The sequence below is a fragment of the Temnothorax americanus genome, unplaced genomic scaffold, assembly GCF_048541705.1.
Source record: "Temnothorax americanus isolate GAGA-0224 unplaced genomic scaffold, ASM4854170v1 Scaffold49, whole genome shotgun sequence".
Lineage (NCBI taxonomy): Eukaryota > Metazoa > Arthropoda > Insecta > Hymenoptera > Formicidae > Temnothorax > Temnothorax americanus.
Window position 1 is genome coordinate 692,094 of NW_027509646.1, and position 26,008 is coordinate 718,101.

Sequence of the window (26,008 nt, forward strand, 5' to 3'; positions counted from 1 at the left end):
TGTATTGATATATTGATTTAAGAGACTAAATAATATCGGTCGACTGTTTCCGCGCTGCTTCTATATTAACGCTGAAAATAAACAGCGCGCACCCGTTTAGTTCCTCGTGTATAAAGTATATTTTTCAAGCGTACGAGTTTCCCAAATTATTTTTATGCAAAATTTATTCAAGACAGGTAGATGGGGAGGGGAGGGGTTGTTATTTTCCGGCTCGCCACCGGAAACTGGCCTGCCAAATTAATGCGGTATACGCTTTGCCAGCGACGAACGGAATACAAGGCCGAGGAAAATGTTGAGATAATATCTGCATCATAAAAAAGACTGGTATTTTGCATAATGCCAAAAATATCCCGACGCGCGCACGTAGCACACGTACTATTACACGTGTGCCCAACGTGCGCACGAACGGTGCGGCGCGGCCTCAAGCGTGAAAATTACAACGCGCAATCGGTGCCGGTGCCATGCCGGTGCCGAGGCGACGTTAAAAACGACGGTATAAGTACGGTGAAGGTTTATCTTTCGACGGCTATATACCTATGTAAATTTCAAGGATAGATTCTACCCGCGCGCGCGTCGATGAATTATGTATCGGCGATGCACACACGCTTCGTTAGTTTCGTATATAGCGCAATTTCAAAGAGCACCGGTCAATTCGTCGGTGCGGCATCAAAAATGCATGGTCCCCGTTGTTGTTGTTGTTGTTGCGCGATGAATACGAGATTGCATTCGCGGTTTACAACAAATGGCGCATTAATTATAAATTCACACATCCCTAGAGTCGGATAACCGGCTTGAGCCGCGAGCGCGAGCGTTCAACAACGAGGGATTACGACCTCGCGTAGTATATAATTCCGCTTTATTTATTGATCGTTTGATTATGTAGCCACTCGAGAGAAAGAGAGAGAGAGAGAGAGAGAGAGAGAGAGAGAGAGAGAGAGAGAGAGAGAGAGAGAGAGAGAAAGACCGATTAAAGAGCTATCAATATTTGACGTTGCACGCATTGTCCGCCGTACTGTCATCAAACCCCAAATGAAATTACAATTGAAACTTTAAACTCGGCTACAAATCAAAGACACACCGTACCTTCCCGATTTAATTACCAAATATCCCGTAATTATGACACCCGGCAATTATTCGATGAGTGGACAAACGAGGGGTGAATCGAGCGCGAGCCGAAGTCCGTTACAATCAACGCGCGGGGATGGAAAATACGTGGTTGCGGGAACGTGACTGCGCGCGGTAGCGACGGCATGCGTGCCAATATCGAGGATATTGCTATCTAATTAATCGACACAGTTAATTAACCACGCGTTCGACGGGCAAAAATGATCCCGCCGACGCCGACGCCGCCGCGCCGCGCGAGCGCATTTCGATTTCGACAATACCGCCAATCATACCGCGGAAAATCAATTTTGACGTTTGATCGTTAACGTTTGGCTGTTCGATATATACATACGAATGCGAATGTACCCGCTATTGTGCTCGGCGTGACCGCGTGGCGTCGCAATGCCTACCCGTACGGCACCCGTTCACAGCACAATCGCACACACGTGCACGCGAGTAATAATTCGCATGTAATTTCCCGTTATATTACGACGTTTAATATTAACGCATTGCGTCGTTCGCGCGTTACTTATAGCGAAGGAAATTGCGAGAGGAAAACGTGGCAATCTCTCTCTCTCTGGGTTACGCGAGCGCGCCCAAGACGAACCGGTTGCCGTAACTTTCGTCGTCGTGTAACTTTTGGAGAACGTAAAGTGTAAATTTTGACGTTACCCGTCGACAGCTGTATGTGTTTTCTGCATAGTTCCCTCCATCAACTTTTCCGTCGAGCACTCGACGGAAGTATACGCGAAATAAATCTCAACGGACGCGAACGTCGAAGTGAAGCTGAGGCGGATGCGGGAGAGTAAAGCAAAAGTAGAGTAAAAGGAGGTAGCGAGAACTTTAGCGACTTAACGCAGAAAGCTTGGTAGCCTCGAAAACAAGTAGCGGGAGTGTTTTATTATTTATACAGAGAGCTCCGTTTAATTACCGTCTCTTTGCTGTATAGTTAATTGAAACGGAAATTGAGATTAAGTAAATTCGAAATACATTCTCCCGGGGGAATTTCGTATACTAGTCATCGTAAGAATCGTCGTCCGTATATCCAAGGAAAGAATATCTATTATCTCAAAAGCTCACAAGTAAAATATTAAGTCGACCTTAAATACATACGCATGCATTTACTTCTCAAATCAATTATTTCTAAAGCTACTAAATCGCCCCGTCTCCGCTGTTGTCGAGTTGTGGCCTGATAACGATCCGGAACATCGCAATCGAGAAGTGGAAAGGTCAGAAATGGTATCTACGTTTCGCGTTGGCCTTCACAATCGCCTAATGCGATTCCGATCTAGAACGCATGGTTGATCATGAAGAGGAAGCTCCGAGCAAAGCGTGTATTCAGCCGTGCCATCAAATACGATCATTTGAAGGTTGTTAGTTTCAAAATTACATTAATTTTCGCAGGGAATATGCCGAAAGGGATCGACGCAACAATTACAATATAGAACGGTTCGATAAATAAATAATAGTAAATAAGTGATAACAGTTAAAAAGTATATATATATTTTGTAAATATACTTTACGGCTCGATGTATGTATTTTTCCAAATAGCATTCTTCTTTTTTTTTTTTTTTTTTTTTTTCCAGATATGCAAATGGCGATTCTTATATGGCAGGTCGCAGTTAATCGCCAGCTCTTTTGCATCGCGTGTACATTATTCCCGAAGGTCCTCCGTGTATCGTATCGCACTTACTAGTTATCGCCGAATCAGATTGTAGGTATAGACGGAAGGGCAAAGAGAGAAGGGAACGAGACGAGAGGGAGAGGGGCACACGCGGGCACAAATTACTCGGTCGCCGAGATCGGATAATTAATGTCGTGCGACTCTGTACTACAAATATATGAACTGCTCGTGGCGTGTAGCCTGCGGTGCCCCTCCTATGTACACACGAGCATGCCGATATGTGCATTGCTATTCCAATGAGATAATTAACAAGGCAAATCGATCGTCCTCGCTGTCGTTTTCTCACCTTGTTACGTGTCTTTCGTGTCTCGCGCGCCGAGCCGATACGGTTCGTCAAGAGAAACGAATTCACATGCCGTTTACAGGGTGTCGCGTGAGAAGAGGTACACATACGCTCGAGAATGCCTGGGAATGTGATAATAATCGCGCGTTAAAATCCAATCTGATATTTATCTCGACGTTTGCAGGCGTATTTTTGGATTAATTAAGGTGCGCGAACGAGAGAGAGAGAGAGAGAGAGAGAAAGGCAGGACGTGCGATAGAAATGGCGTTCAGCTCACTCACCACCATCGGCGATTACCGTTAACTGGAATTTGTTTCTTACGCACGATTCGTTCAGCCTAATGTACAATGTGCTGCTCTTTGTCTGTTATCTGCTCTTAACCTCTTTGCGACTATCTCGTAATTCGCATCAATTCCGTCGCGTAACGTGATGTTTTTCTTGTCTCTTCTGAAGTTCGTCAATTTTTATCTTGGGCGACAGAGAACAAAAAACATCGCGCTACGCGACGGAATTGCGAAATACGAGATAAGTAGTCGCAAAGAATCAACATGTATACGAGTAATCTTCATACGTCCGTGTTTGTCGTACAAACTCTGTCGAATAAATATTAAATATTAGCCCGTATTACGTATTACGCGCGACCGTAATTCGCACAACGCCTCAAAATTTATCGAACGTCAAAAACTTATCTGGATTACCGAATCGAGTGACGTTACGAGTCGGTCGTGCCGCTTTTGCGGAAAGTCGCCAAATAAAATTCATGCGGTCGAAAGCTACTTTCGCGGACATTGTATATTCGCAGATGAGACATGAGCGTCGTGTTATTGTCACCTCGAAAAAAACCTAAGTAACAAGTGGTGGACTTTGTATCTCCAAAAAATCTCATCACAAAATACGTTACCTTATCAAAAAATGAGTCGCGCTTCAAGTGATCTATTATTACAATTACAAAAAAGAAATGATATCTCTTTTTAAAATTTTCCCCAAGCGCCAATTACAAGAACATACACTGAAAAAAAAAATTTGTCAATCCCAAAAAATATTTTGTCCGATACGTTAAACAAACTTTTTAGTTATTTTAACTAAACTTAGTTAAATTTAAATTAATTCTTGATTAAAGAAAAAAAAAAATTTTTTTAAACAACTAATTTTTTTTTAAATAACTAAAATTTGGTTGAACATCAAACTAAAATTTTTTTGGGATTAACTTTTTTTTTTCCAGAAAATTTTTCGAGATACAAAATTACGTCTGCCATTGTTACTTGGGGTTTTTTTGGGGGTATTATTACAAAATCTTTTCTTCGATTAGAAAAAAAAATTTTGAATCTGAAAAATTAAAACAGGGGAAACAGTAAAAATACAAATATTTTTTTAAAAAATTTAAAAATTTTAAAACCCCAAACAAGGGAATAAAAAGGTATTTAATACAAAGTTTATATATTTTTTTTAAAAAAAATTTAATCCACGAAAAAATTTCAGAGGAAACCAGTACAAAAAAAAAAAAAAATTTTTTTAAAAATCCCTAAATTTTTCTTGTAAAAAAACTTGGCGCTGCTAGATTTTTTAAAAAATTTAGGTCAGCTTGGTGGTGTGGTTGCCGAGCGAGTGGGATGTGGGGATGTGTGTGTGGGCGATGTTTGTTGGGCTATATTGTTTGTGTGTGTTTGTGTGGTGTGTGTGTGTGGGTGTGTTTTGTTGTGTGGTGTGTGTGTGTGTGTGTGGTGTGTTTGTGTGGTGTGAATTTGTGTTATTTGTGTTTGTGTTGTTGTGTTTTGTGTGTTGTGTTTGGTGTTGTTTTTGTGTTTGTTTGTTTTTGTGTATTTTTGTTACTAAAATTTACTTACTTCGTCTTTCTTATCATCACAAAGTATGGAGCATTTATTATAAGTTTAGGATTTTTTAAAAGCGATAGAATTAAAATTATAAGAATAAAGTATAGAATAAGTAATATTACATTTGGTAAAGGTCTCGCTCTCTCTCTCTCTCTTCCCCCTCTCGCTCTCCTCTCTCTCTCCTCTCTTACTCTCCCTCGATTTCTCTCTTCCTCCTCTCCTCTCACCTCATCCCTCGCTCTGTCGAAACGTCTTTCTCGTCTCCTTCTCTCGTCTCTCTACCTGCAGCGCAAGTTTTTGTGACAAAGACCAATTTATGTAAATTTTAATAAACTATTTTTTATTTTTGTACTGTTAGCCCAGAAGAGCACCCAACAACCAAGGCGCTAGCACAGAATGTGGAAAACATCTACGGGAGGAGAACAACCAGGAGAGCAGAAAAGAGGAACCAGTGTGTAAACGGCGGGAGGGAATGAAAGGATGTTGTCCCTCGGAGTGAGGATACCCCAAAGATACGAGAGAGGGTAAAAGAAGAAGAAGAGGTGGTCATAGAAAGGCATTCGGACTAGAGCAAACGAAAACAGGAAGACTAACGGAAAGGGAAAGTTTCGTTTAGTGTTATTGCTTTTCCTGTCTCTAAATCTTTGGAATATAAAATGCACCTAGATCTTCCACCTTTTATAAATGGGATTTACCAAATAAAAGGCACCTTCATTAGGAGTTGGAGGGGATAAAAGAAAAAGTCCAAGACTAGAAGAAGTAGGGCAGAAACCATAGGACGTACACTTGTTTTTTTTAAACTCTTTTCCCTCCTCCCCTATTGTCTTTTTCGTACTGCTTTTCTCCTCCCTCTTTGTCTTCTTGTCTCTCGAGTCTTCTTCCGTGCTAGATAACCTCACCCCACTTTTTTCAATATGACTTTCATTCTCTAAGTCTCCTCGATCAAGTCCAAATTCTATCCAGTTCTTCCATACAAGACCCAATGTCGCACGGAGCTCTACAACCCTCCGTATCCACCTGCTATTGCGATACGTACTCTTTGTGATCGGTCTCAAACTATGCCTTCATGACGAAAAACAAATCGTTGTTGTAAATGCAACAATATTAGTACTCCCGACATCAGATCTTTCTTTTGATCATTCCTCTTTGTGCCACCCCACCTTTTATATTTGATTTAGACATACTCAACTGCTATATTTTTTTCAACCATTCCGCACCCTTTTTTATTTTCTGTTTTTTCTTTACTTCCTCCATCCTGTCAGCATCATTCATTCCCACCAACTACGTTTGTAGGTTACAGAGCTATCATACAGTTACAACACTAAAATTTTGCTTTTTACCCGCTTCACTCTTCGCTCCAGCTGAGTGGTCATTTCGTTGTGTATACAGGGTGTTACTCAACGCACTATTTTGTTTTTGTTTGGCTACAAAGGTTGATTATGGTTAAGAACGGCTTCTGTCGCTATCGCAGTGTTTCCTCTTTCCAATTTAAGAAAGAGATCATTTCTTTTTTAATTGTAATAATATATCCTTGAAAGCGCGACTCCATTTTTGATAAGGTACGTAAGTTGTGATGAGTATTTTTTGTTTGGAGATACAAGTCCCACACACTTGTTACTTAGGTTTTTTTTCCCGAGGTATAAATATACTCCCCTACTTACTATTACTTAAAGTTTTTTTGTTTTTTTAGGTGAAGATTACCACTGTTTAGGTTTTTCGAGATTTTTCAGATACAAAGATTTCCGTGCGTCATACCACTTTTACGTAATTTTTAAAGGTATAATACTACCACTGGTTTTTTTTTTTTTTTTTTTTTTTTTTCGGGTAACAACATATACACTACTATTCGTGGACTTTGGCGCCTTTCTTCTTTCTTTTACTTGGCTTTTACTTGGCAGGGGCGCCTTCTTAACCCTTTTTTTTTAAAAAGTAATTTTGTACGATCTCACACCACGCCTTTTTGTAGTATTATACGAACGACGCATTGTATAAAACATTATGTAACAAAGGTTTATTCGAGGTTACTAACTCAACTACGCACTATTTGTTTTTTTTTTTTTCTCTTTTCGAGTAACAACATAATACAATATGTACTACTATCTGTACTTTGGGTGACTTGGGCGAATTTTTTTTTAAAAGCCTTTTTTTTATTTTTTTTTTAAAAGGGTAATTTTTTACGGATATCACGGATCACACATCACGCCGAGACACTCACCTCACCGCCTCCATCCGCGCCACCCCACGCCTTTTTTTTTTGTAGTGTTAACGACATCTTCATCTTTAATACAACAAAAAAATTACACCTTCTAAAGAAATTGTTCTGAAGTTGTAAATATATATATATCACATTTGGCGGAACTTTGCTTTTTAATTATGTATAATATGCATGATATTACGTTCGTGTAAAATTATTTCTTACCCAACTTTTTTTTCTTCCAAAAATTATTTTTTTACACGGTCAGACATAATTTTTATTTAATATTCATCAAATTTTTTTATGTCTAACATAATTCTTTGTGTGTCCAATTTTTTTTTGCTAATGTCTACTAAGACATAGATTTCTTCAGCAATTCAAGACACAGCTAATACCAGCGATTTTATTATTTTTTACTAATTTTAATTCTCTGGGCCGTAAGGAATTTTTAAGAATTTTAAAGGTCGATTTTTTATGAATCATCAAGCTTGATTCCAATGTTTTAGGTGTCCCAGGTTGCCGCTGAGACGAGTCCCCTAGCGCGCTCTATAGTTTTTTTCGGGTGTCCAGTGTATTAATACCATTGATTTGATGGCCACGTGTTTCCAAGTTTCCGATGACGAGGTCACATAGTGCGGCTCGTAGTTTTTCGGTGTCTACTGTATTAATACCCTCGATTCGATATATAGTGTCCTCATGGGGTGCTTTCCATCCGCTACTACTAACTTACTTTATTTTGCTATGCCTACAAAGCAAATCGTGAGCAATCATAAGCGAGCGAGAGGGATCGTACATCTTTTCTATTTCCGTTCTGCTTTTTCCTTTTTTTTTTTAGTTTTTGACTTAACTGGATTAAAAAGAGGAAGAAACGAGCACAACAGCAAACTGCTCACGATTGCAGGCTAGCGGAGTATCGGCTGAACGCCCACACCATTTATCAGAATTTCAAGTTTTAAATACACCTAGACCACCAAAACAGGCAAGCTCCTTTTATGTGGACCTCAGTCCATGCATCAACTGGGGACACCTAGGACAAATCATCAATTCAAGTATTAATCACCCCCGTAGACCAAAACCAAAAACTCGGATCGCACTATGTGGAACCTCTTCATCCGGCAACCTGGGGACAACCTAGACAATCGATTCAACGAACGTACATTACATACAACACCTGGACACAAAAACTATGAAGCGGCAATCGCACTATCTGGATCTCGCATCCGCAACCTTGGACACGTGAAAACTCAATCGAGGTATTATTACACAACCACCTAGAACAACCGAAAACTACGGAGCCGATATCTGGAGGGCCCCCTCGTCTTCGGCAACCTGACAAACGTGGACAAAACACCAAACCGAAAAGCTACGGGCTCCTAGGTGGACCCCGTGTCACCGGCAAACCCAAAAAACCTGGGATACCTAGACATCGAATTCAACGTACGATTACATAACGATTACACCTGACAAAACGACGCACCAAAAACCAAACACACCGAAAACTATGAAGCCATTATTCTTGAATCCCGCATCGGCAAACCTGGGCTCGTGGACAGCGAATTCAAGATTAATACACGTAGACACCAAAACTACTGACCACTATGTGGGACCTCGTCACACTCGCAACCTGGGAACACGTAGACAAAAATCGAATTCACCTTATTATTGTACATTCAACGTATTATTACACCTGTACAAAACAAAATTACAACACCTGAGACAAAACCGCAAGTCTATCTCAGCGCATTATCTGGATCCTCAATAATCGGCAACCTAGAGACACGGACTCGAATTCAAAGATATTATACACGTAGACAAAAAGACACCAAAAAAAACTATGAGGCACTGTGTGGACCTCGTCATCGCGGCACCTGGACACGTAAACATCGCATCAACGTGTATTATCTTACACCTGAAAAAGACAAACCGACAAACTACAAGCGCACTGTGTGGGACCCTCTTCATCCGGCCCAACCTGGGGACAACCGTGGACACCATCGAATTAAGGTATTAATACAACGTAGACAACAACCGCAAACTACGGACGCACTATGTGGACCCTTCGTCATCATCCTGCAACCTGTCAACGTAACCCAACACAAAATCGCATTCAAATATTATTATACCCTGGCCCTTACAACCAAACCACCGAAACCTAGAATCTCACGTGTGGGACCTCATTCCATCGCGCAACCGGGACAGCTTGGACAATCTAATTCAACGTGTTATTACAACACCTGGCCCTGGACAAACCGAAAACTATGAGCGCACTTGTGGACCTCTTCAACGCAACCTGGTGACACGTTGTACATCGAATTCAGTATTAAATACCTTATACAACCAAAACCAAAAACCGAAAACTACTTATGATCGCACTATGTGACCCTCGTCATCGGCAACCTTGACAAACCTAGAACATCGATTCACAACGTCGATTACACCTTGACACCGAAAACTACAAGCGCACTGTTTGGACCGCTCGTCCATCGGCAAACCTTAGACCTGGACATCGAATTCAGATATTTACACGTAGACAACAACCACGGAGCGCACTGTGGTTGACCCTCGTCAAATCGGCACTGGGACACGTATACTCCGCATTCAACGTATTATTACCCTGTGACAAGGACCAAAATTACATACAAAAACACCGAAAACTATTAAGGGCCGCATTTTAAATCTTTAATCCCCCCTGTCACACATCGTCCTATCTCAACCTTTTACTTACTCTGTTACCACACTCTAATCAATGATATGTCATACACCTTATCGCCAGCCACACGAACACCACACATCATACCCCTGTGAGTAAGGGCAAAGCTCCGTATCTCGCCCTATTTTTTACCCTTACACCGCTCTTCCATCGTTAACCTGGGACCGTAGGACAATCGACTTCAACGTATTATTACAATAATACACCGGGCCAAAACCGAAATTTATGAAAAGCGCCTCAACTTCTATCCTTGATCCCCCCGGCTTCATATCCTTCACCCCTTATACCACGTTGGACATCTACTTCAATATAATTCCATACATTAAACGACACAACCACATAATTTCTCAATCCCCAGTGAGGACGTAGTCCAACCTATACTTTATTTCCCATCTGTCCCTCGTTCGCGCTTAGGCCCCACTTACGTTTTTCGGTCACCACTCCTTTGCACACCATCCCCGCTTGCCCCATTGTCATTGCTGCGTCAACTTGCCTGTGGAACTTATTCGCCCCCTCTGTACCCCCTTTGTACCCAACCATCGCGGCTCACACAACTATGATCATGACCACCTGGCTCAGCATCGTCAACTTATGTCTGTGAACCCACGCTTCATCTCATTTCGACACGACTTTTTCCCAACCTTGTCCAACCAACCACCCAGCTGTAACATCTCAATTACGTCTTTATATCCCATCCCACTTAAATCACCGCGCCACCAATCAAACACAGGGATCCGAGACCCAGATCCTGGTAGAGCTGATCCTCCATTTAAATCACCTTCATCATTCAGTGGCATCTCCAAAGCCCCCGTTGATATTGCACACCTCCCCACGTCCACGGGCCAAATCTAGACCCCTTGAGAGGAAGACACCAAAGGTAGACAATCGAATTCACGTTACTATTACACTAGTACTTTACACTGGACAAACGACAAACACAAAAAACCTGAAAACTAGATCTCCCTTTGTTTTACCCGCCCCACCTCTTCCTACTTCCCCATGCTCAACCTTATACACTTTTTCCCCTCTAATACCCTATACTTAAGTAAATCCACTTATCCGCCTACCACGCAACAAACTACTTTACTACTCACATAGGTGTTGTCCGCCTCTTCCATTCCTCTTCCCCCAGCATTTACACTTCCCTCCTTCAGGTTTCCCCCCTGCGCCCTTGCATTCTTGGACTCGAACCTTACGAACCCCTCGGCCCCACCTTTACAGACCCCCTCACCGGACACCACGAATCTATACCTGCACAACCTATTTTTTGGACCAACCCTGCAGATCGTTCCCTCTTTCACGCCTTTTCCCAATCTTTTATAGACCTCTTCCTTTCACTCCCCTATCTTCTTCAAACCAAACGACGGGTTATTGAGCCCACCATTACCCCGGACACGTAAACTACGAAGTCTCCTATGATACTTTTCCTCGGCACCTTGGACACAACAAAAAACCCTATACAAAACTGAATTCCACTACTTTATACATACTATTCCTCCTTTAACCCCCCACCTTTACCCCCTACACCATGAATCGCACTAATCTGCGGTACTCGTGTCATCCGTCGGCAACCTGGGACAAAAAACCGGAAACACATCACTGAATGCGAATTTATTATTGCAACCCCTCTACAAACACATACCCTGAAAACTACTACGGCTCAGCGATATCTGGACTCGTCATCAGCCAACCTGGACACCTAACATAGAATTCATGTCGAAATACACGTAGACCAAAACTACGGAACTCCACTATCTAAATTTCATCACGGCAACTTGAACACACTAGAACATCGCATTCAATCACGTATTATTATATTTAACATTACACCTTGATGTACAAACCGAAAACTCATACGACCTACGCAGCGCATAATGTAGACCTTGTCATCGTCAACTGGGAACACCTCTACATCGAATTCCCGTACGATTACATCCAATACACCTGGACCACCCCTAAAACTATGAACGCACTATGTCTGGATCGTCAATCGGCAAACCTGGGACACTTACCAATAATTAATTCGAAGTATCTTACAACCTAGACACCGAAACTACGGAGCGCGAAATCTTGGATCTGGCCCCCCCCGGAGAACTCGTCATCACAACCTGGGGACACAAACCTAAACTATAATTATTTATAATACAATACACTTATACAACACACCTAAAACAAAACTATACGGAACTCACTAATCTAAATTTCTCATCGGCAACCTGGAACAACCTAGACCGAATTCACGTACGATTACAAACCTGACCCAAAAACTATGAAGGCCCTATCTGGATCTCGCCTCGTCATCGTCACCTGGACACGTGAACATCGAATTCCTAAGGATTGATTACACCTAGACGCAACCGAGAAACTACGGAGCCGATATCTGGACTCGTCATCGCAACCTGGGACACCTCACTCGAATTCAATGTATAATACACGTAAGACACTCGAAAACTAAACGGAACTCACTATCTGACCTCATCAATCACGCAACCTGGAACACCTAGACCACACACTCGCATTCAACTTCTTATTACAACATATTATAACAACCTGTACACCAAAAACCTACATAATCTTCACTATTTGGCCTCGTCATTGGCACCGGTCACCTAGACAAACAACACCAATCGAATTCAACGTACTATTCACTGGAAAACCAAAAACTATGATGCGCAACTTCTTTACCCTCGGTCATCGGGCAACCGGGATAACCTATAAATGAATCGTCATTGTCAAGCCTTAATTTCATAGATCGATTAAAAATTCCTAGCGAAGCTAGCGGGCAATTTTCTGCCAAGCGTAGAGAATCTTCTTTTTTTCCGTTAACACTTAACACCTCAATATCACCTAATTTTCGATCCGCCGCGACGAATATCGAAACTAGTCGATCCCTGCGCTACCTCATACCTTCGCCGCCAAGCGTCGAAAAAGGAAAGTAACGGTTTTCTGTTAGGACGTCAATCATATCAGACGTCGCGGGTTAGAAAGTTCTTAAAAATAAAATTTTCACACATTTGGACGCATTGGACTTTTTGGGGACTTGCGGGTCTGCAATAGCATCATCCCGCCCCGCTCGTAGGGCACGTAGCGATATTTGATAGTAAACCAACCCCTCCACCCCAAAAACAACCAACCCGCTTATAGACCCCCCACCCCACCCCCCCCTAAATTTCATGGGACCACAAACTATCGATCAAGCTACTAGAACTTGATCCGTTCACTCGTTTCGAGATCTCCCATCTCGGGTAACCGCAAGCAACCCGTCGCGGTCGCTTAAAGAGTCACCGGTCCGGTCTCGCCTCCTCCGCGTTAACTTGTCGCGAGACAAAACTACCGTTTCTGGTCTCTTGATATACGGTTTTGCGGCAGTGTAAAAAAAATGAGACCTCGTGACAGTACGGTAACGATATGTCGAGAGCACGCACGCAAACGTCAATTCAAGGCTATCGCATGCGTGTGGGTATATACAATAATATTTTATGTTTTGACGATATCGCGCCGTACAACATAGAAAATCAGTCTGGCGTTTATTGGGGCGTGACAGGCGAGCCTCGCCATCTTGAATAGCATTAAAACGATTTGCAAATGCATCGCGTTATGACATTTTTCCATTAAAGCCCGTGGGCCGCGAGCGCGGCGTGCGGGCGTAATTATTTATGTCGAATCGAGATTGGGGAAACGGTCGTGGGGCACGCGAGGCGTGGAAACGCTTAGATATGATTCTCGGAAGATTATTTTATTAAGTCTCCGGATTAGTGACTTACTGACTGACAACTGCAGAAATAGCTCGACCCCTTACAAACGAAACGGCGGCTGAAAGACATCGTTATCGGAAACCCCGTCCAGCGATTACCGTCATAAAACATCTTTATCTCGCGGGAATTTTGAGTAATATACCCAAGAACCCCCCTCTCCTCCTCTTATAATTAATGCCGACCACGATCGTTACACACTTGCACATATCCAGCGTTTATGACATTTGTCGCTTTGTAGCTTTCCTTGACGAATACGAATCGATATCTATAAATTCATTCACCCGGCCGCGCGCGCACGTTTTCCGGCTTTCATTAAGAGAGTTCCCGTTGAAAGGACGAGGGGGTAACGTAATACCATTATCGCCATGTCGATGTCGCCCAGGCCGAATGACCTCGCGGTGAAAACGAAACGACCGTATCTATCGGTAATTGCATTAAAAGTCCATGGTAATTTCACGTCTATAAGTCACGCCCCTCTATATATCATCACGTTCGCGACGGCGACCCGTGGCCGGCGGCGGTTCCTTCCCGGGTCATCGCTTGTGTGGTTCGCCGCTGGGGTGGGTGAGCACGTCTAATCGCGATAGGAAAAAAAAAAGGATAAACGGGACATGCCGCGCCCACTCATATGTGGATTGACGAATGTAGGATAAATAAACACGAGGGAAGAGAAAAGACCGCGTCTCGCGGGAGCGATCAAATTATCGGGGAAACGTACTTCAAAGGACCGACCCTTCGCCCTCGCCCTCTTCCCCCCTCTTCCCCCAGTCTTCCTTCCCCCCTTCTTTCCCTTCTCTCTTCTTCTTCCCCCCCCTTTCCCTCCCTTTCCCGTCATCCCTCTTCCTCCCGACTCGTTCTTATCCCTTCTCCCCTCCCCTCTTCCGTTATACCCCTTCTTCCCCCCCCCCCCGTAACCGGTAAAGCCCCTCCCCGGCACTAAAATCTAATTCCCCTGGCCTCCCTCAATTTTTCTTACCCTTGGGGTCTATAGACTGTATCCGAATTGATCGGCCGCTACTTTCTCTTTCTTCATGGTCCAACTTCCCTTTTCGATCTATTTCGCTTCAAAGGGGAGCTCGTTTTCTGAGGTCTGCTCTTATCGTCTCTTGCTTTGTTGTCTGGGGTATCTCAAGACTCTTCGTATTTCCTTTATTATCGCGCCACTCGGGTAGGACTTGAAACTCATTTCTTCCTTGTCCTTCGTGTATGATATATATGTTGAGGTACGGGCCATCTTTATGAATAGTGCTCTATCATTTCCACAGAGTGGTCGGATTATTAAGCCCTCTTCCCGTAAATCGCTTTCCACCTCTTCCCTCCCGTCGAGCCCGCCTCATTCACCCTCGCACTTTTCTTCCCCCACGCCATGATTCCTCCACCCCTCGATCTTCCCCCTCTCCCGCGCTTTACCCCAATTCCTCCCCCTCGCTCCCATTACCAAATTAGAAAGTGTCTGGCTTTCCTCCCCCCCATCCCTCCGCAGCCTACAGATCCCACAAGTCCCCATCACCAGTAATCCCATCGCTTCCATCGCCCCCCTTCCTCTTTTTTCCCTCGAGAATCTGTCAGTGGATACCCTATTATCGAGCGTAATTTTCGGCGTTTGGAATGAGGATCCCCTTTCTTAAATTAAACCAATGATGGAGGGGGAGGATATATATAGCTTATTATTCCCTATAATCTCGCGTATCCGTGCGTGGCATTTCCCTACTATTTCCTTTATTGGTTCGCTCAACAATTTTCTCTCTTTCCTGCATGCTCGAACAAGGCCCTTCCTGGCGGCTTCCTTCGCGGAAATGAAAGCGCGGTAATTGACTCGGTAAAAGAATCGCGAGAAGAGGTAATCGAATCGAAATTCGAAGTGAAGTGGAAAGCGGGGCCTCGGCGCGCAGTGGTGCCTAAACGAATGAAAGCGGAATTTCCGAGGCAAAATGTTTCTTTTTCTCTTCTCTCATCTCCTTTCCACTTCTCTCCTTTCCTTCTTTTCTTTCTTTTTTCTCTTTTTTCTTTCTTTTCTCTTCTCTCACTCTTCTTCTTCTTTTTTTCTTCTTTTTTTTCTCTCTCTTTTCTTTTTTTCTTTTTTCTCTCTCTCTCTCTCTCTCTTATACCCGCGCACTCCCTCACATTCTCCGCGAATCGATTAGAACGTAGCGAAAAGTCTTGGCAAAAACATTTGGCGAGTTAGCGTTCGGCGATTTAACAATTCTTGCTACAAAGCCAACAAACGTCACGTAAATACGCGGGGGCTGGCCATGTTTCGTCGCGTGAAACTGTTCTCTAATTATTTAATTAGGTTGAAATAATAATTTATTTTCCTCGTCTATTCATTCCTATTATCCTTATTCCTGGAAACGATAATGATGTAACCCTTGGCCGCAACATTTGAGCCCAAGTTCTCGTCACATTTAAATGTTTTTGTCTAACCTTTTTTTATACATAGGAAACATAATACCTTTTTTTTTAGTTTTTTCCGCCTTTTATTTTTTTTTTCTTTTTTTTTTTTTTTTTTTTTTTTTGTTGGTATTTTTTTTCTTTTTTTTTTTTTTTTTTCCTTTTGTTTTCCATTTTCCTCCTGCCTTTTGTCCCTATTTTGTTTCCATATTGTCGATATTGTCGCAAATGAAAATGTCACCGACGAATTACTACGATTCTTCTATCGTGATGCACATCGAAATAAAATGGTTTTTACAGATACGTACTCACTTTTCTTTTTTCTTTTTCTCTTTTGGATATGTCTGACAATTTGTTGACGTTCCATCCATCAATCCCGGATTGACAGTCATAACAATTCTGTAAACGTTGTAAACGCAAGTAAGGCCGGAGTATTTAATATTTATATTTTATAACGATATATGAAGGAAAATGGTATGAAAACCCAGTTTCGAGCTGGGAAATGGTCGAGAATAATTTGCAGTCCAAGATGATGTGATCTTTAATATCGCGTTCGGTCTTCTCCCCAAGGAGAATCCTTACTACCTCAACTTAAACACCGATCAAACCACTCTCTCTATATCAGTCAAGATGCTTACTCTTTTACATTATCTCGACACGCTCCCTGCCTCTTTTCTCACGCGCTCTCCCTCTGAATTCGCCTCCAATGAACATGCCAGAGTAGGCAGTGCCTCATTGGTCTTTACGAGGAGCTAACGTGCAGGGATTGTCGCTTAATAAATAGTTTCTTTTGTCAATGTAGTACTGTTTGCTCAATATAATGAAGTAATTATAACATTGCGAGGTTTCGCCCGCAAAATCCCTCTTAGGCACCACTGCGCGGCGTGGCGCGGTGGGCAAAGCGAAGTCGGAACTCGGAACGTGAGGTCGCGCGGCGGACCCGATCGAGCCTCTTTCTACTCACCGGCGGCAGGGACGTCTGCGGCGCGCGGAGGGTATCAGGGGGAAAAGAGGAAGGGAGGACTGCCGCGACAGGATCGGGGAGCGGCGAGGCAACGGGGCAGAAGAGGGGTAAACGGAGCGCCCCTTTGCGAGGCAGGGGGGTGGTCTGGAATAAAGGGGGGGGGGTAGGACGAGGGTGTAGTCTGGTGTAGTCGCGGGAAGGTTGGCGGAGTGGAAGGATAGTCGAGTCGAATAGCAGGTAGTAGGGGTAGCCGCAGGGAGTGAAAGAGGTTGCCGCGAGTTCGGTGAGCCCGCAGTTCTCAGGGTGGCTCGTCAGTTCGGCGGACGACCGTGCGAAAGCGCCGTCGTGGCGGCGTGATCGATCCCTATCGCTCTCTGTCCGCTAGTCCGCTTCGCGGTGGCATTCGCGCGCCCGCACCCCCGACAAGCGGTACGTGCCGCGGTGGCAAACTAACTCCTCGAGGGAGAGAGCGAACCCCGTCGTGCGCGCCAAGGGCGTCACAAATCGCTGTCGTCGTGGCGACGACGTCGCGCCGTCGACGTCTGCCGAGCGTATAAGCGACGTCGCCAGCCGCCGAGCGGCAAGGCCGCACTACAGGCGCGACGACGCCAGCCGAGCTGCCTGAAACGGCCTTCCGACGGGCCGCGGCGCGTGGACGCGACGACGACGGCGGCGGGGAAACCCCCTATCGACCCTATCCGCGGTGGCTGGCTAACCTTGCGGCCCGTCTCTAGACGTCCTATCTATACGGCCAAGGTGCGTCTCGTTTCCTCTCGACCCGAGATTTTTTCTAACGTTCGTGCATCCGAAAACCGTCGTGCGTCGTGCGCGCGACCGAATAATCCATTGCACTCGCACCCCCCTTTCGCCCGCGGACCTTGATCCACGTTGACGCGTCTAACCCGGTCAATCACCCGCTTTGGCACGCGCAAACCCGTTGAGCTTGCCTGTCAGCCGCCCACGGGCCAGCAGCCAGCGGTCGGCGACGGCGGTCGGTGTCGCGGTCGAAGCCGCGCGCGTCGAGTGCCGGTCGAGCTTGATCGAGCCTCAACCAGCCTCAACCGCGTGCGTCCACGGGACAAGTGACGCCAAGTGCCGGAGCTGCGGCTCTGCTCGCTCCGCATCCTCTCTTCTCTCGCGTGCGTGCGTGCGTGCGTGCGTGCGTGTGTGCGTGCCTGTGTATAGAGAACGCGGACCCGCATCTTGACGGCGAGTGCATAAATCAATTTCACCAACGACCGCGCGTCGCTCTTCCGTCAAGTCGCGATCGAACGTTTGGCAGTTACTCCGATTGAGACCCGTGGGGTGGTAGAAAATTACATTTTGCGCTAGTCCCGCGAGAATCCCGTAGAGACGCGCGTGAGATGATTGGCCAATGCGGCCGGCGCGGGCCGTAATTAATTTCGCCGCTGTTCGGGAAAATTACGTCGTCCGCCGCTCACCGATATTAGGCAGCCAAAGGTCGGTTCGAGAGACGGAGGGACGGAGCAAGAGAAAGAAAGAAAGAGCGATCGGTCCGAGACGCCGAGAGTGAGATTACATCGCGGGGGAAGGGGGAAGGGGATAGAAGTAGCACGCCCGGTGTGCGCGACGGGCGATTTTCTCTCTCTGCACGCGCAAACGATGAGGGGGATACGCTCTCGCGTTCGACGACACTATCGTAATCAGTTAATTTCCGGGCGTTAAGCGGTTTCGTCGGCCGGCGAACTGGCGATATTCGGGACGGCGTACGCGAGATACACCGTGTATGACAATTCGGCGGCGGCAGGTGCGCGGGATAATCGTCGGTGGTGCTATCGCGATCAATTCCTATCTTTCCCGGGGACTGTGGAGAGCTCTTTGCGCGCCTCTCTTCGTCGTTCACGGACAATTACAGGATCGGGCTGGGACACGCGAAAGGGCAGAACGCAAGAAGAGGAATCGAGAGCGATTACGGATCGATACGGTACGTCTCAGTTTGAGGTATACCTATCGACTCCGTCACTGTCGCGTGTTAAACGAGATTGGACTTTTTTTTTCGTTATATCAATCTGATAAGATTAAAAAAATTTCAGAGAGAGAGGGAGAGAAAGAGAGAGAGAGAGAGAGAAAGTCAGTATTAGATCTTCCGGTGCTACCATTACCGCACCTTGAAAGTTAAAAATTCGATCTTGATAGTTTCGAAAAGAGTAAGGAAACGAAAGTTGGAATTAGATTCCTAGACTTATTATTGCTATATACTTGCAATGATATACGAACGAAAACGGGGTCGACAGTATTTGCGCACGGAATTAGTCAAATTGGAAATTCGACGCTGTTGTATTTGAAAATATTAAAACTCGATTTTAATGCATGTCCAAAGGGTAAAGGGATTAAAACCGTAATCAGTTTTGTGGTCATTGACACTCACATGCGTGCTGGCGCAAAGCCTCAATATTTGCGTTAATTGCATTATAATTAAACAAATTTCGCATTATTTCGCTGATATTGTGCATTGACACCCTACGACATCGCATGCATGATAGCGCGCAATAACGCGAATTCGATTAATTCTAATGCAATTAACATAAATATCGGAGCGTTGCACCCGCGCGATTGCAGCCGCGGATATATATATATCTTTCGCTTCGTGTTCCGCGAATATTTTATTAAAAATTTCATAGCGACATATAGCGTCCTTCGCTATGAAATCGGTGATCGATAGTTGACGCATGTTCTACTGAATTTTACTGAAAAACGGACCGGGGAATGAAAGATAAATTGTCGCGCTTTCGGTGAATATTCGCGCGATCAAAAGCGAGAGAGGCGCGACGAATTGCGAGCGAGCCTATTTTTCACCGGGGTTAATTAGTCGGTAACGGTCGAGACATACGCGCGCGCACGCACACGCACTCTCAATTCTATCTGTTTAATCTATCTAATTACTCCATGACGAAACGTAATGAAATTATGAATGGATTAAGCAGCGGTACGACAGAGCGTTCCACGCTGCCTTTAATTAAGTCGCGTGACGGGGCTGCCGTGAGTTCCTTCCCTAAAGAAAGAGAAAACTTTCGATTATCAATGACCAGTTTTTTCACAAACCTCCCTAAGAAACATAACGCGGGATACGGGAGGGAGGGCGGAATTTATTCTTCAGCGATGTTTTTAATACCGTATTTAAATTCAATGTCACGCACGCATTCGTTTGAATACTTGGATTATTTTAATCTCTTCGTTAAATTTCTGACATTGAATTCAATTTGCGGAGTAAGAGCTCCGACAAGAATTACGCGATTTTGCTCTGTCTTGAAAGCGCAACGTGTACAGTGTATGTATGTACACGCGTATATATCGAGAGATTGAAGGGTGAACAATCGCGGCTTTGGCACGATTCGCGGAAGGATTTGATACCATTCGACAAGTGTATTACCGCTCGTGATAAGTCGCTGAAATCGAGATTGCACCGGGCCATTCGTTTGGGAGACGGTGCATGAATGCCCATTGTCCGTGATATCTATCTTACAAACGATCATGTTGACGAGGATTATTCAACCCTGCTCGACTCTCAAGTCCTACTCGATCATGAACGTACTTTATCTCCATGGCATTTGCGATAAGCAAACACGTATAGCTTCAAAATTATCGGTGTATCGGTACTATAATATTTTCCTGGTTCGTATACATACAATATACATATATATATATATATCGCTTTATATTAATACAACGACCCTCGAATAACACGGTACTTGAATTGCACGGAGTCTCGAATAGCACGATAAAAAATTGCGACAACCCTTTTTAAAAGTTTTTTTTTTAATAATCCCTTGGGACCAAATACCCAATTTTATATGAATCTAGAGTCGTGATTTGCACGGTTTTCAATAGCACGGAACGTGATCTCTAAAATTGTATATGAATCCTAAATCTCGAATAACACGGTTTTCAATAACACAAAATCAATTAATCGTGTTATTCGAGGATTACCTATATACACTACGAGTACAGCCGAGAAGGAGACGGCTCATGAATACGCGCGCGTGCGCGCGTATCAACTTTTCAAGTTTCTAAATCGTCTCTTTCAAAAATAAAGCCTCGCATAAAAAAAATTATTTCTACCCGCTTGTCTCATTTTTTCACGAGAAAACGTGCCCTTTTGCATTCTTGATTCGGAAATACTCTGTGAATTCTACACACGTTCGGCTTGAAGTAATTTTTTAAATAAATAAACATTACACAGAGTGAGAGAAAGAGAGAGAGAGAGAGGCCGGCGTAATTGAAGATAAGCAAAGCGATAGAAGAGCGAGAAAATTGTTTCGTCTACCGAGAGATTCTCAGGAATTTTCTGAGGTGTCTATAAGTTGGGCGGAAACAATATTCGCGAAGAATGGAAATCTTCCTCTCTATAAATAGAGGGGCTCGAGAGAGGCACCGAGAGCCGAGAGGGTTAAAGTGAGCGAGGTAAACTAAACGGTGACGCGCATGACTGGTCGGCTCTGATTGTGAGTAGAGCGTCGCCGCGCATACTTGGTCAATTTTTTACTATCCCCGAATTTGTTTTTGGGATCAATAGATAGAAGGGAGCGCGTCGCGGTTTATTGTGTGTAGATTCCTCCGGACCTACTTTTCCGGACAGAATCCGGGGGATGGAGAGGGAGAGCGAGCACGTCGGCGCGACGGCGCGGGCGGGCGGCTTTCGGAGAAAACAAATTCCAAGGCGATGGACGGAACGATCGTGTGAAAAATTGACAAACTGCGCGCGACTGTTCGTCTCGCTCTCCACCATTTTTCAACCCCGACTCCGACAAGTAGCGTTTTATTTTTGACAGTTTCGTTATTCGATATTGATCAAGCGGTGCGGAGCGATAGTGCGGTCGCGGCAGCAGTGCGGCAGGCACGATGAGATTAATTATTTAGAGACAATCGGTTTGGCGACGATTTATATTTCCCATGGGTCAAAGGGCGTGCAATATGCATAACCTCGCAGGTATAAATGTAGCCCACCAAAAACCGATAGCAGCAATATTTCTCTATGCAACTGCTGGTGTAGCAGTAGCTATAGGTTTAGTAAAAATTTATGGATTTCGCGCCGCGGCCCAGATTTATCAAACTTAATAAGATGCATTGTCTTTTCCAGGAAACGTTTTCAAATCCGCAGTTATGCCGGTTATGCCGGTCTTCCTCGTTTTGTTTCACGTATAAAACGCACGTATAAAAATCTCGACATTTCATAGTCGGATTTCGTCGGTAAAAAAAGTATATTTTGATTTTTTTTTAAACGACATCGCAACAATGGAATCGTGTTTTATCAAAACGCCGCAGTGCTCAAAATTTACATCGAATATTGCACGTAGAGAGAAATGGAGAATAAGAGAAAGAAAGAAAGAAAGAAAGAAAGAAAGAAAGAAAGAAAGAGAGAGAGAGAAAGAGAGAGAGAGAGAGAGAGAGAGAGAGAGAGAGAGAGAGAGAGAGAGAGAAACGTTTTAGCGGGCAAGGGGTTGTTCGGGCTCGCGTATAACTAAACTCTCGCGCGTTCGATATCTCGATGGCGTAATAAACACTGCCAGGCTAAATTGAGAAAATTATATTCCTCTTTCCGCCGGGGGTGAGCGCGCTTTCGCATTATCGAAGCTGAAAAGGCGGCTAAGTGTTTGTGTACCCTGAAGATCCCGGGAGCGCTGACAGTGGCACACGGCACCTCCACCGGTGTATTCCCTCGGTTAAAGTGGCTGTGCGCGCGCTTGAAGAGGATACCCCGGGATAGTACCGGAACGCGAGAGAGAGATGGAGGGTTGAACTAACAAACCTCCCATTCCCCTCAAAGTTTTTACTTTGAATGCCGCACGAGGTTTCCGGCGCCCCGGAAAAAAGAAAAATTACTCGGTCGCAACAAGACGTAATCGTCCACGTCGGCGTCGTCATCGTCGTTCTCGTCGTTCTCGTCGTTGTCGTGTGCGGCGTGAGTTAAAAATAGACACTGACACTCTGGAGAATAGTCACCTCTCTGAAAAGTCTGAATAGCGGGACGCAGTGAGGTGTAACACGTAGGGACGGAAGAAACTCGCGGAGAATTGTTTTCTCCGACGCGAGTCTTAGTAAGAGTAAGCGGGCGCCATCGCGTTGTTTACCGTTCCAAACGCGGGGGATCCCTCGTGCGCCTTTTGTCACCGACCGAGAGAGCCCAAGGGGCCTTCGAAAGGGGAATGTTCCGCGACCGGAAATTGAACGCGACCGTTTACGACTGTGTAATAACTGGCTTCGTACCGGACCACTTAAACAGCAATTGTAGGTCATCTCGACGAGGCACTTGGCACGACACAATACCCTCCCTCTCTCTCTCCTTTCTCTTCACGAGTCGAAGCTACCGGTTGAGATTGTTGACAATGAGATAGGAAAGTGGCTCTCGAACGAAACCATTGAGAACTAAACGTCGACGAATAACGATTTGTCCGTGAAACGGAATCGCCCGATGGCCACTGCGATACGAACGTGATTAAAAATGTATCGACGTTACATTTAACCTTTAGAGACCCAGGAGACGCTGTGTAATGTTCCGCTCTCACGCCACCTTTTATTCCTCATTCGAAATTTTCGCGATCAACAGATTTAGTCCGACTCGAGCATAACGGACGTAATTAATTTGCGCAAAAACTCTTACAGCCATACGGTTCGAGTAATTACGTTATCACATTAATAAGTCTCATCTGGAAAGGTTCGAGGCGAAAAGCAGGTAGGATATTGAATTATTTTAAAGCCGCTTCTACCTCGTTAATGCTGCGAGGTCAGCGACGTTTGAATGGTCAGAGTACGGAGTAATTTATCTCCAGCTTCTGTATTTATATCGCGCATTCGGAATAAAATCTCGGAATCCTGATTAGATCCTTGACCCAAAGTTTGAATTTCATCGCGCATCATTGCACTGTTGCAGAAACCGCGACGAACACCTCGAACAGCTTTAATAAGATCGCGTTCTACATCGGACTAGAACATTGACGTATACGTACGGTTCTAAAAGGTATAGCAAGTCAACTGGGAATGCATCGATCGTCATTTCAAGTACTGTACGAGGTCGTTCTACGAGCCGTTCTTGACGCATCGGCCAATCGCGACGACGATCGAAGCGCGTTTCAAATTTTATAGCTCTAATTTCGCGGAAGGTCTGATTGGCTTGAAATGCTTTTCATGTTCGATCTTTCGGTAGAGAGGTTTCTCGACTTTGATTCTAAGTGTCCCGAGAGAAAAAGAAAGGGAAAGAGAGAGAGAGAGAGAGAGAGAAAGGGAGAGACTTGCTATTAGAGAATAATTTATTTATTTATTCTTCCTATCACACACATTATTAATTTTTTATATTCTTTATATCTTTAAATTAATAGTTTTATCATTATTAGAAAAACAATAAAAACTAATCAATTTTAAGAATAAAATAAACTAAGTTAATACAGTAACTTATTGCGTGGTACGCGAGTGGTCGGTTATTGCTGTAGCTCTCTCGCAGTTTCGCCAGAATTGAAGTTATTATTGTCCGGCGTAACTTGAAAATCTTACCAGGTCGAAATGATCGTCTCGCTAAAGTCGCCACGCGACCCACCCAACTTATCAGGTTCCGCATAGTTTCACAGAAAGTTCGTAACCCATACATTTTTACGATTCTTCGTAACGCATACACTTTTGCGGAAGTTCCGCTCGAACTTAAAGAACGCACGAAACCGTGCGGATGTTTATCAAGTTAGAAGTTTATCTCGGTATAATAAAAATCGACGGGTAAAAAAAAAAGAACAAGAGAAGGTCTTGAGGGAAACTGTGGGTATGTCCTCCTTCCCGAAAGTCGAACGGTTATGTAAAGTAACGAGGTATCCCCTGTAAATTTAATGCCGGATGGTGTCCGCAGAGAGAGAGAGAGAGAGAGAGAGAGAGAGAGAGAGAGAGAGAGAGAGATGTCGACTTTCCACACCCTTTCCTTTTATATATCTCTCTCTCTCCCTCGTCACCTTTCGTCGTTCCGCTCTTTTTTCTTTCGGCGTTGCGTCAATCCTCATAAAAAAGTTCGCAGCACGGTCGTGTCATCCGCGTCATATTTTTCAATTATTAACATCGGCGAGAGATCACTCGCTCTCATTTCCGAGCATAATTCACCCCGTAGGCATCGCGTTGGCAGAGATCTATTTCACACATTCCCGAAATTCTGTGACTGGCTTTTCCTCCTTCCCCTCTTGTCTCTCTCTCTCTCTCTCTCTCTCACCCTACATACACGCACGCAAACACACACAACCTACGTCACCTCAAATTCATGTTCATTATAGATAGATTCCTAAGCCATTAACATCCCTATAATCTTACCCGTTCCGAACAACGCCATCAATCCTCTTCGCCCTAAGCCGTCCCTTTCCATCTCAATTTTCCTGATCATCCGCCATCCGATAATCTTGGTAAAATGATAATACGACACTATCACTAGATTCGGTGAAATAATAGCGTGTCAGCTGTTACATTAATTAACTGACGGATACGGTCGGAAAGTCACGTTATTGGTATTATACAGTCACAAAGTATGTATTTTTTATTTTGCGTACACAGTATTTTTCCCGAACGACAATTTCTTTTTATTGGACGGAGGGAAAGGAGGGAGAGAGAAGGATGGTTTTTGCCTCTGGCTCGGACGTAAATAGATTTATTCGATTCCGTCTGTGATCGAAGATGTTTTCTCGCGCGTTTTCCAGAAAACGGACACTACGGAAGAAGAAGTGAAAAAGTTCACGTGGCGTGCCATCGGCAAACATCCGAGACGACGTCGGGGAAGTGTGCGACGCCGGCGACCTGCGACTGCGATTGCGATTGCTAAATTCCCACTTGCCCCGAGGATATGTTATTTCTGAAGGCACAGGTTCGCGTCGCACGGATCAAATGTGCCCGCAATGGCGGCGGAAAGTGGGCCAGGTCGGGTGTCGGAGCAGCCGAGCCGGTAAGTTAACGGCGACAATGTAAAACAGTTTCATCCCTTTGCCCGGTTCGATAGCGCCTCGCGGCTGCGGGATTAAACTTTAGATAGAATCGCGAACTTTATTTATCTACTTTGATAACGCGCGAGAGACGAAGCGATGCTATATATAGTGAAAATGACACCAAACGAGAT

General features: G+C 44.5%; 1 protein-coding gene and 1 long non-coding RNA gene across 7 annotated transcripts in view; one reads left to right on the forward strand and one right to left on the reverse strand.

The window, feature by feature from the left end:
- Nucleotides 1–2,585: 2,585 nt before the first annotated feature.
- On the reverse strand, nucleotides 2,586–3,895 carry LOC143903706 (uncharacterized). Its single transcript, XR_013258790.1, has 2 exons — nucleotides 3,353–3,895; nucleotides 2,586–3,193 (listed from the first exon to the last, which is right to left on the reverse strand). It is a non-coding gene; the product is annotated as an uncharacterized LOC143903706 (long non-coding RNA).
- A 13,241-nt stretch (nucleotides 3,896–17,136) lies between these two features.
- Nucleotides 17,137–26,008, forward strand: part of Gaba-b-r2 (gamma-aminobutyric acid type B receptor subunit 2) — a 29,807-nt gene continuing 20,935 nt past the window's right edge. The window contains exons 1-3 of one of the 6 annotated variants that reach the window (XM_077417252.1): nucleotides 17,164–17,673; nucleotides 22,016–22,837; nucleotides 25,596–25,837. The gene's annotated coding sequence lies outside the window, so the exon portion shown is untranslated. The other 5 variants (XM_077417253.1, XM_077417250.1, XM_077417254.1 and 2 more) reach the window with 5 other exon arrangements.